The 10,476-nt window shown below is 40.2% G+C and overlaps 1 long non-coding RNA gene across 1 annotated transcript; it reads left to right on the top strand.

Annotated features, from left to right (window-relative positions):
• Positions 1 to 7,891: 7,891 nt before the first annotated feature.
• Positions 7,892 to 10,101, top strand: LOC140252102 (uncharacterized). The gene is made up of 3 exons (XR_011903537.1): positions 7,892 to 7,955; positions 8,060 to 8,245; positions 8,982 to 10,101. It is a non-coding gene; the product is annotated as an uncharacterized lncRNA (long non-coding RNA).
• The last annotated feature ends 375 nt before the right edge of the window (positions 10,102 to 10,476 follow it).

The following is a 10,476-nucleotide window of genomic DNA, read 5'->3' as shown; positions in this document are numbered from 1 at the left end:
CTTACTCCTTCTCTTGTTTAGTATCCCACTTCTGCATGTCCTCAGGCACTTTCCTTCCTTGTCTCATTATCCTTCCATTACAGAGGACACACTCTTGTTCTCTGATTCATGGTTCACAGCAGACACATGAAATCTTTAATGAAGAATGCCCATTTTCCCAGTCAGTTTAATAGAACTGAGTAGATAAAGAGAGCAGAGGTGCAGAATCTAACTTAGGTCATTAAGAACTTGAAAGGTATTTCTTAATCATTATTAAGGATTACCGCTCGCATCTCATATCCTTAAATGACCGTATGTGATGACCAATATAAATCCCAAGTTGTTGGCATGTGAAACTCTCACATAAAACATCTGACAGAGAGCATAGATCAAAAGGCTTTAGCATATTAAATCTGCATGTAAGCTTTGTTTCCTCTGTACTTCAGGTGAGGCCTCACTTACTTTGAAAATCAAACTTTTAGAAAGTTTCTGGATTAAAATTCCATTTTCTCTGTCTTATCACATCTCAAATTTATTACAGTCAGTGTTCTGTGGGTTATGGCACAAAGACAACAGAGAAGGAAACATAGGAACTCTTCTGAAAGGTGCTGAGGGACAAAACATTACTTGCAAATAAACAGCCTCAAACCCCATATCCAGAGTAGAAAGGAGGCAGCGTCCAGATGGACATCTAGTAAATAGGAAATCTAGCTTCTACTATTTTAAGCCTTTAAACCTGCTGGAACTGCAGTGAGAATCCCCATTGGTCATAGCTTTATTTTCACGTATCTTGTACTTATTTCTCACACTGTTCATTAGCTTGTTTAGAACCTGGAGTCAGTGCCTGAAGCGAATGGAAATTTCAGTAGTGACTTCAGTGAGGGCAGCATTAGATCATTAAACCTCAATGCTTTTTAAAATATCTTTTAAAAGCCATCCAGAAGGGAGCCTGAGAAACTGATATGATTTTACATTACCTCAAAGCTCAGAAAGGAAAAGAAAGCCTGTCCTTTTTCTTCTTTAAATACAGCATCATGTACAGCCTGGAGAAAATATGTTAGGAAGTCAGAAGACTGAAATCCTGATCTATCACTGTATTAGGTATGATATTGGATATGTATTGGCCAGCTGCAATCAAAGGCGTGCATACAATAGATTCATTAGCTGTTTAACTAATTTGGTGATGTCTGGTGCTCTTTAAAACTGACTTGTCTTCTTCCAGTCCAAAATTTCTGAAAACCTTTCAATACCTGCTTTTATGCAAATCTGCTTGCTGCTGATATTGTACCGATTTCTTTCTAGCATGGTGCTTGGTTGTATGGACATCCTAACTCTTTTAACTCTGTGTGTAGAGGGCCCAAAAGCTCTTGATGCTATCTGTCACTTCTGCCTGGTGGAATGTGTTGATGCCCTCATGCAGCCAGAGACATCAATGTGTTGTTCTGCCAAATGAACCACCCACTTTTGTAAGGAATGTGAAAAATCGTGTAGTTGTGTTATCTGCAAGTATTTTTATGTACCAGATACTGTGCAACAACTTATCAGGAGGAAAAACACACAGGCCGGAGCTCACCTGATTGTGGCAGAACTAGAGGAGGAGCAAAGCTTTGGTCTAATCATGTCGTATTTGGAATCCCCTGGGAAAAAGGAATGCTCTTTTTGTCAGCGTTCACCTGTTTCCTATTGAATGGACTCATCGGTTTCCTGCTGCGTGTCCAAAGAGAAGAGATGAAGGCAAAAACATACAATTGCTTTTGCCTGCTCTCACTTAGCAGCAACACTGCTTTGGGCCTGGGGACTGCAGGCAGCCAGCCAGATCTCCAGCCTGATTTCCCTTCTGCCCTGTGCTGCAGATTTATTTATGCAAGTGCTTTCTTAAGCAGCAGCCCATCACCTTTAAGTGCTTCCTTGATCACCCGCTGATTTCTCCAGCCTGTCTTTTCTCAACAGTTAGGGCAGCTTTAGACCTGTGAGTGATTTATAAAGAAAGGAACTGCTAATGGTAGACAAATAAAGATGGAAGTATTGGGCCTATTTTCTCCCTTCTGAAACCAAAGGTCAGGCATACATTATCAGTCTGAATAACCTTCAGATAAAGAAAACTAATAGCTGGGAAAGCAAAAAATAATGCCTTTAAAATACACCGTTGGCACTGCCTTGAAAAATGGTTACTGGTGAGCTGGAATGCATGTACTGCCTATGAGGAGGATTTCTACAAATTATAATGGCTGGCCTAATAAAACCTCACCTCTTCTTATATACCTTGCCTAGCATTCTGTGCATATGCCGTTGTGGTTACAGAAGGGAATATGAATGTACAGAGGTGTGTATAGACGGTTTGCCAGCTTAGCAAGCCTGCAAAATGCTATTATCTCTACAAAGCTGGGCACAGATTTGCTGTTGAGAGCCACTGGTAAGAAACAACCTTTTTGTATATGTGCATTGATGTAGTCAGTCATGGCTTAATATTATGGAGACCAGCATTATTATTACAGGAATATTGGGATCTTGTCTGGATTCAAACCAGGAGGCTCTGTATTTCTTACTGCATTACAGATATCAGAAGCACCTACCTGCAAATGCAAGACACCAGCCTGGCAGACCTGGGAGTGGAACACTGCCTCCCACTCAGATAATGGTAATAAATATTGGTTGGTTTGCTTTTGCTGTTAAATACTCATTAGTCCCATTCACCTTGTGCTTCCACTGCTGACAGGCACCAGGAGTAGCCACTGTGAGAAACATATCTCAGCTGCTTCAGGATCTAGACCAAAGCAAGTTATAAATATCTGTGGAACTTAACCAAGAACCTGATTTGGATTTCTCAAAGTATAAGGTTTGTCATCCTCTAAGAACTGAACAAACACAGAGCTTTTATCAATTACATAAGGAAAACTGCACCACTATGACAAAACAGCAATGATATCTCCAGATGATTGATAATAAAAGCACTTCCCAGATGTAATTTTGGCAGGTTCCAGTTAATTCTGTTCTCCAGCTGCCACTGTAACTCATAAACCTGCCATCAAGAAGGGACCTCAAGTGGCCACCTACTCTCTCCTCAGCAGCAGGATTAAGTTTACACTTTGGCCAGACTAAACAAAGTGTGCACATCCCACTCTTACATACCCCCACCAAAGGGGATTCTCTCAGCAGCCTCTTCAGTTTTATTTCTTGTGCTCAGCTTAAATCTACTTTGCTGCCAAATTACTCAACAGGCACAGCAAGTAGTTTGTTCTCCCTTTATAACAGCTTTTTTTGTGTACTTGAAGACTATTAACATGTCCCACGTTTATTCTGCTTTTTCCAATCTGTATAAACCAAATTCTCTGAACTTATTCACAGGCCATGATGATCGGCTCTCTGATAATTGTGTTCCTCTTTTCTTAGCTTTCCATCGACTGTTTTTTTAAATTGGACACTTATTGCAAGCAACAATTTCTCAGGATAAATGGAAGAAAATAGATGTCACCTCTGTCTTCCGTATGACAAACTTACAGTAAAAGTCCCATCATTTACAATGTCCAACATGTTAATTTTCCACACTGCTTTCCCAGTCCCTGTTTTAAGAAATGCCTCTCTGTTTAATCACAGAGTAAAACTAAATTTTAACTTGCATCTAGCAAGCCTGTCTTAAGTCTACTGGGAGACCTCAATTAGTTCTTTGTCATGCTTACAGTCTTTGTGAAAATTACAGTAATTCTCAAAATGTCACGTGAGAAATTCTGTGTTGCGGGATTATAGGAAAATCTGTTTCTATTACCATGCTTCATCCCACCCACTAAAAGGTAAGGACACTGACCTCTTCATCAAGAAATATAGGTTTCCTCCCCTGTGTCTTCTAAAGCCACAACTGGTAACTATCCAGGCTACAACCACTGTCACTAAGAAGGTGGATATCCACATACTGGGCTCTGGGTGACCTGATAAAGTGGTAGGTGTCACTGTTCATTACAAAGGAGTTGTACTTGATGACCTTTAAGGGTCCCTTCCAATTCAAAAGATTCTATGATTCTACAGTACTTAAGAAGCAGATGAGAAGGAAGGCATGAGCGTGATGTTGCTGGAAGTGGGGGTACTTCACACTTCCCTTTTCTATGCCCATTCCATAGTTTAGTCACGAGCTTCTTCAGAAGCAACAAATCTCACTAGGCGATCTGAGGTTTGAAAGCTGGCCTAAGTTGCCGAACCCCCTCTAACATTCTGAGAGAAGGTTTTGAGTGCAAAGTGTGACATAATCCACCTCTATATGGAAATTGATGCAGAGTAGCTGTATTTTTCTTCAGGTGACTTAGCTTTTGATATTCCAACTGTTACCTCACCAAGAAAGGCTATCAAATGGCAGTCACACAGCTTTAGTCAGAACACCAAGGGAGCAGTTCTGCTCAAGTTATTGAGTTAAAGAGGTTAAGACAGAGAAGTTATGAGGCTGTTCTTGTGTTTCATCCCTTAACAAAAATCTAACAATATTTCCTGAAAGATGAAGAGTGCCTGTGAAAAAGAAAACGTAACCTTGGGAAGGTGGATAAAATGACACTACCTCTTGCCCATTTCCATCACAACACAGACACCAGGACACCTCCCTGGATCAGCTCCATAGAGAGTGTGTCCTAAAGAAGATACAGATTTCCACTACCCAGTTTGATGCAAGGTCACGTGGTTTTAGCTACAGTACTATAATTGCTTCCTAAGTGTGACCCCAGGATCCGGTTAGGTGCCATTTCACCTGCTACAGACAAACCTTTTGAAGTGCTTGATTTTCTTTATCTGGGCAGACAGTGAAAGTTACTGTTTTGTTGAAACTGTAATGAGGATGGAATTGTCTTTAGAGAGGCTTTTGTTCAGCAGAAGCTATAGATTCCCACTTTCCTTTTATTCTGCAGCAAACTCATTACTGTGGCATTGGCCACAAAGCAATGTGTTATCCCTTTCATCCTATCCTTTGTCTTGTTAAGACAAAGCCCCATCTCTTTGCTATTATTCTTTCTTTTTGGTCTATGTAATTAATACCCAGGCCCTTACAAAGTCCTGTTTCTAAGAGTGCATTGGAAATAAACAGACAGAGACACAGTCTTGGGCAGAAATCCAGGTCACATCATGAACCACCAGGCCCAAAAGAAACTTTGTTTGCTAGCTTCACCCACGGCTATGCTCGTCATTGCTTCCTGCTGTGCAGTCAGGATTAATTCTGTTGTTCATTTTGTTTTTTCCGACTATATTTCTCCAGTGCTGCCCAGCTTACTGCACCACACATTGTTCCAGCCTTGACAAGCCCTCCTAGCCCCTAAGTCTCAGATTAGCTCTTGACTAAACGTTTCCAGTTCTGTCTTTGTGGAAGGTCACTTTTAGCCACTTTGCAAGTAAGAAATATGGCTAGGCTTCTTGAGGTCTGCCATTATCTACAGGACTTATTCATGTCTGAACTAGCTTCAAATGGCATTTGGTGTCAGAATTACCTGCCAGGCAGGAATATGTGAGGAAGGCAAGAAGTCATGAAGAGGCATCATAGAATCATAGAATGGCCTGGGCTGAAAAGAACTGGGTTGAAATGATCATCTAGTTTCAACCCCCCTGCTATATGCAGGGTTGCCAACCTGGCTGCCCAGAGAAGTAGAACAACATGAATGACTACGAACACTGAAAGTGATCTGAGATACTCACAGTCCTTCCAGAAGAAGATGGGGTTGCTTTATATTTCATGTGTTAATTCATTATTTACTATGATCAGTATACGTATTGACAGATAAAAATGAAAACTGTGACATCCAGCACATTTTAAAAGACATGCAATTTCTCCACTCAAGCCAGGGAAGTTATGATCTGAACAAGGTAAATTTCATGTGAAAAGAAGGTCAGGCTAGGCCAGAATTTTATGATTTCAAACAACATCAACATTTCACAATAGTAAAAAAAATAAAAATAAAAATAAAAATAAAAAAAATAAAAGTAAGTTTGAATAAATAGCAAAAAAAATCAAGCATTTCTTTCTCAAGAGTGTTTGTAAAAATCGTATGCTCATTGTGGTCTTTTCCCCGTTTTATCGGGTGTTAAAAATAAGGTCAGTCATTTTAATCCTATCTTGATAATAAGGTGCAAGTAAATAAACATTTTGCGTGAAGCAAAAAGCAAAAGGAGATACTGCTCAGAATGGCACTATAGGAGAAATTACACAAAACGTGGCATAATTAATAAAATTTTTGTCTTGAATTATTTATTTTTAGTGCTTTGTTTTATCTCCTCTATCTTGCAAGGCCTGGAAATTGTTCTTGATGAGAGCTTTTTGAGTGTCTGAGTCTCAAATTAAAACAACACATTAATGTCTTCTATACAGTACAGAGGTAGGAAGATTAGAATGGAGTGCTTAGAAATACACTGGATTTGCCACTTTCCACTAATGGGACCACTAGTGTGTACTGCTTTAATTTACTGCTTTAAAATATATCCATGAGATACAGTATTCTTGGATGTATGATGGCTGAGTAAAATTTAATAGCTATACAAGTGGCAGAGCAGAACTAATCCTTTCCGAGGTACCAGCTCTGTCATAAACTGTATTTATTTTGGAATCTGATTAAAAACATGTCTTGCAGCATTAGGAAGACCTCAGAGAAAGGGAAATCGAACATAGCGTGGGCATAAGAGATTTCAAATGACCGGATCATCTATAATTGGAGTAATTTTTTTCTTCTTATTGAGGAAGGATTTCTTTTTTTTTCATTTGGTATCAGAGCCTGTTATCCCCTTAATACATCTTCAGAGCCAAGCCTTCCTGTCTGCAAAAAACAAAGAAGAAGCCTTCCTGTTGAAATATCTGTGCTGGGCATTACATAGCAGAGAAGTCGATGATAAGCACTCTTCAGCCTAAAACACTACCAGATCCCGATAGATGACAGTATCACCACTACTAGTTTGTTAGCCCTTAGCCCACACCAGGTGCAATATCAAGCTTGGCTTTTACTGAAAGAGGATTTAAAAAACGTGTGTCCAAAACCCACCTGTGAAGTGATACTGGAGCTGGTGAGGTGTAAATGGGACTTGACAAAAACAAGGTAAGTCTGTAATTCATTTGAGCACCTAAGTCTAAATATAGTGCCCCAGTCTATTGCCAAACTAATGGGTTTAGTGGAGACTCAAACCAAGTCTCCACCTTCAAAACTAACATGTGCTCTCCAGATTCCTGACCAATTAAGTCACAGTAAATTCTCCAAGTACTCACTTACAATCTTTCATTGGTAGATGAACAAACTCCATGAATGCCATGACCACCTCAAACAGAAACTACAAGTGGGTGTCTAAGCACAGAAAACATCCTTAAAAGCATTACTGGAAGTGATTTACATGATCTCTGCAGAGCTATATAGTTGTTGCTCAAGATGAGAAGGTATGAGCATTTCTGGTAAGGAAAATCAGTCAGTCAGATTGGACAGAGCCTATTTAAGAGTATATTGTTTTACATGGTACTTCAGGAAAGTCCCAGCTTGTGTTTCAGAAAACAATTCCTTCTGACATTCTATGTCATGAAATAGTTTGTCTGGCTCCAAGGCAAGAAAAAAATATACAATTTTAATGGTTATTTAAACCTTTAATTCCCACTGATTTAATTCCCACTGAAATAGATAGACCCTTGCCAACATTTTGTGAGATATATCTAAGGATACAAACAGTTAGCAAGATAATACCCACTTGCAGCTCTGCAGAGTGGAATCCTTTTGCTATCTCAGTATTTTTCAGATCACATTAGGGAACTATCTTATAAAGAGGAAGAAGGTAGGGAGAGATGTATTCATTTTTGAATGCAAAATATTTGCTAGTTGTGTGGAAATGCAGAGACACAGACTGTACCAGTGATAGAACACCTGGTGGGAAGGCAGGGCTAACCCTTGGGATCTCAGGTGCATGCAGATCTCATTTAAGGCTTGGCAGTGGAAGCAAGGGAATTTTGCTGGAGATCCTCACCTGCCTGTGGCCTTGTAAAGGTGAGTAGCTCTCTTTCTTAATTTCTGTGTCTATGGCTGCTACTTTTGGGCTTATCCTCATTTACCATAGACAAGGACTTTGCCACTCTGCTTTTATCTTTCAGTTCTTTTTCTTCCACACCTTACAGAAGAACGCTGTAGAAGAAAAGCTCAGAGCACCTTTCTGATAACAGACACAGGAAGGTCAACACAGGGGCCAGCAGGAAGCTTATTCCTGCACAAGGGGCCCGAACAAATTTGCTTCTGTAATTTCAGTCGCTGTTTTCTTCAACGTGTCCTTTGTTATTACTGTAAGTCCAAACACACAGAGTAAGTTGTTGATGTTCTGAAACAGAGAGCTACAGATTGTTGAGGTTTTCTCCCTTTTCTTCTTTTTAATGTCTTAATCAATAAAAGCAGGACTCTTGTATGTGAATGCATCTATTATTTCAAGAACTTGAAGTACTATCTGCAGAAAAGACATTTCACTTGATTCTTTTCACCAGAAAAGATATTTAGGAAGTAGGTTACGCCCAAGGTATAAACAGAACCAGAACCAAGTCTGAAGTTTGTCCTGACTGCAGACACTGAGGTGAACAGGCAAAGGGTTTAAGCAAGATCTGTAAGCCATGTGCCCTGTGGAGCTCCAACAAATCTTTATGCTTTCTTAAAATAAGTGCCTATGGAAGTTTAAGGAAGAGCAGGATGTTTTGCTCCCTGACAGCACTCGGCGTTCCCACAAAGTGCTCTGCAATCTTGTGGTTTTTCATCCCCTTCGGGGCAGAGAGAACAAGACATGGGAAGGCTAGCTTCTTGTTCAACACAGTACGGTAGGTAAGCAGAGGTCTGGTGTATGTTTCTCTTAAGTATTTCCCCTTTATTTCTTCTGAATAACCTTGCTTATAATAAATGTAAAAGAAATTGTATTTTGCATGTATATTAATTAATGTTCCTCCAAGAGCTACCATCTCACAGAGTATAAGAGAGCAGTGCAGAAATGTAGGATCTTTAGACTAGTTTCTCATATCTCATTTTCTTATTTTTCAGATTTATGAATCAAGAAGCAACCAAGCTCTTCAGGAACCTTCTCTTCAGAGGTGTTGAAATGTGTTATCTTCTCATGGTCTTAACTACTTACATCACTAAAGCATGTGGCAGCTGTAGAAGACCAAATGAGGGAACAGTCCATTTTCACATCAGAATCCACATTACCAGAGGAGGAAGTTTTCACTCATTCCCTGTGTGATAGAGAGCTCATCTGTCCCTCTACACGCTGCCCTGTCAGACACTGCTTCTTTTGTGTTTAACATACCTCGCGCATTGAGTTCTAATTTCAGCTTCAGTAGTAGAAAAGGAGTTCCTGCCCATAAAAACCACACGCGATAGCTTGCCAACCTCTTAGAGGGAAACCACTCAGACTGTAAGATGCAATAAGTTTCCCTCAAAATATATCTGATTACGTAACAGATTGCTGTATTAAAAATTAAATAAGGCTTGAAATATGCAGCAATTTGCAGGCACTGGGGAGTGTGCTTAATAAAGAGAGTGCATTAGCTGCTTCTGCTTTTTGAAATGCAGTCTATAAATACTGTAACATCTTCCTTTTTCTTTCAGTGTGGGAGGACCAGACTATGTGAATCTGCTTGTTAAAATCAGAACTGAGTTCAGTTTGAATGACATTGTTTTTACCTCTGCTTTGGTATTAATATTGATCTAACCGGCACCTGATGACTGATTTTCATGTCTCTGGGGATACTGTACCGTGTGCATTCTCTAAATGTAGCTTGAATATGGAACCTCATCCTTCCAGGAGAAGTAATGGGACCTGAGCAGGATTCCACCCCTCCCAGGGGCTGCTCAGCATTTCACAGGACTCCATATCATGACATGAGTTTGGTAGGAGTTATGCTAATGTCTGTGTTAACCCTCTGAGCATAGTTAATGCAAATCAGATGTTTCTCAGGATTAAACAGAGTTAGCTGGAGCTGCTTTGCAATGGGAGTTAGGAACACAAAGGCACTTTAGGAAGATCCCACTAGGTATCGCCATCTACATCTCACAGTTCCCAAACACATTTAAAAATCAGACCCTTAGGGGCACAGATCTGAGTGAAAGCTATATGTTGACACTAGCTGCGATACAAATTCCCAAGAACCTGATTCACAGAAGGCCCTAAATGCTCATTTTTCGTGGAATATTATTCACTGGAAAGGAGAGATCAGAACAGTGAGTAGACAAGTAACCAGGGGACTTACTTTCAGGGCAAAGCATATTCTTATCCCAGTACCTAGTCAATATTTTTTTTTGCAATGTGAATAACTCTACCAAGGAAGAATTAGAGAATATTGGCACTCAGCTCCCTCCTAGAGCAGGTCTTGACCCAAGGGAAGGCTCTAACCACAGGGTCAGTTGTTGAAAGGAGGCATTGCTGCAGGCAGTGTCCTGCAGGGACCTCTGTTCACAATGGCACTGGCAAGAGCCCCACAGTGACCATCAACTAGCTCAGTTGATTGCACTGGGTAGCATAGAGTGTATGGTCCAA

Source organism: Excalfactoria chinensis, chromosome 4, assembly GCF_039878825.1.
Source record: "Excalfactoria chinensis isolate bCotChi1 chromosome 4, bCotChi1.hap2, whole genome shotgun sequence".
NCBI classification, from domain to species: domain Eukaryota; kingdom Metazoa; phylum Chordata; class Aves; order Galliformes; family Phasianidae; genus Excalfactoria; species Excalfactoria chinensis.
This window is presented reverse-complemented; position numbering and strand designations above follow the sequence as displayed.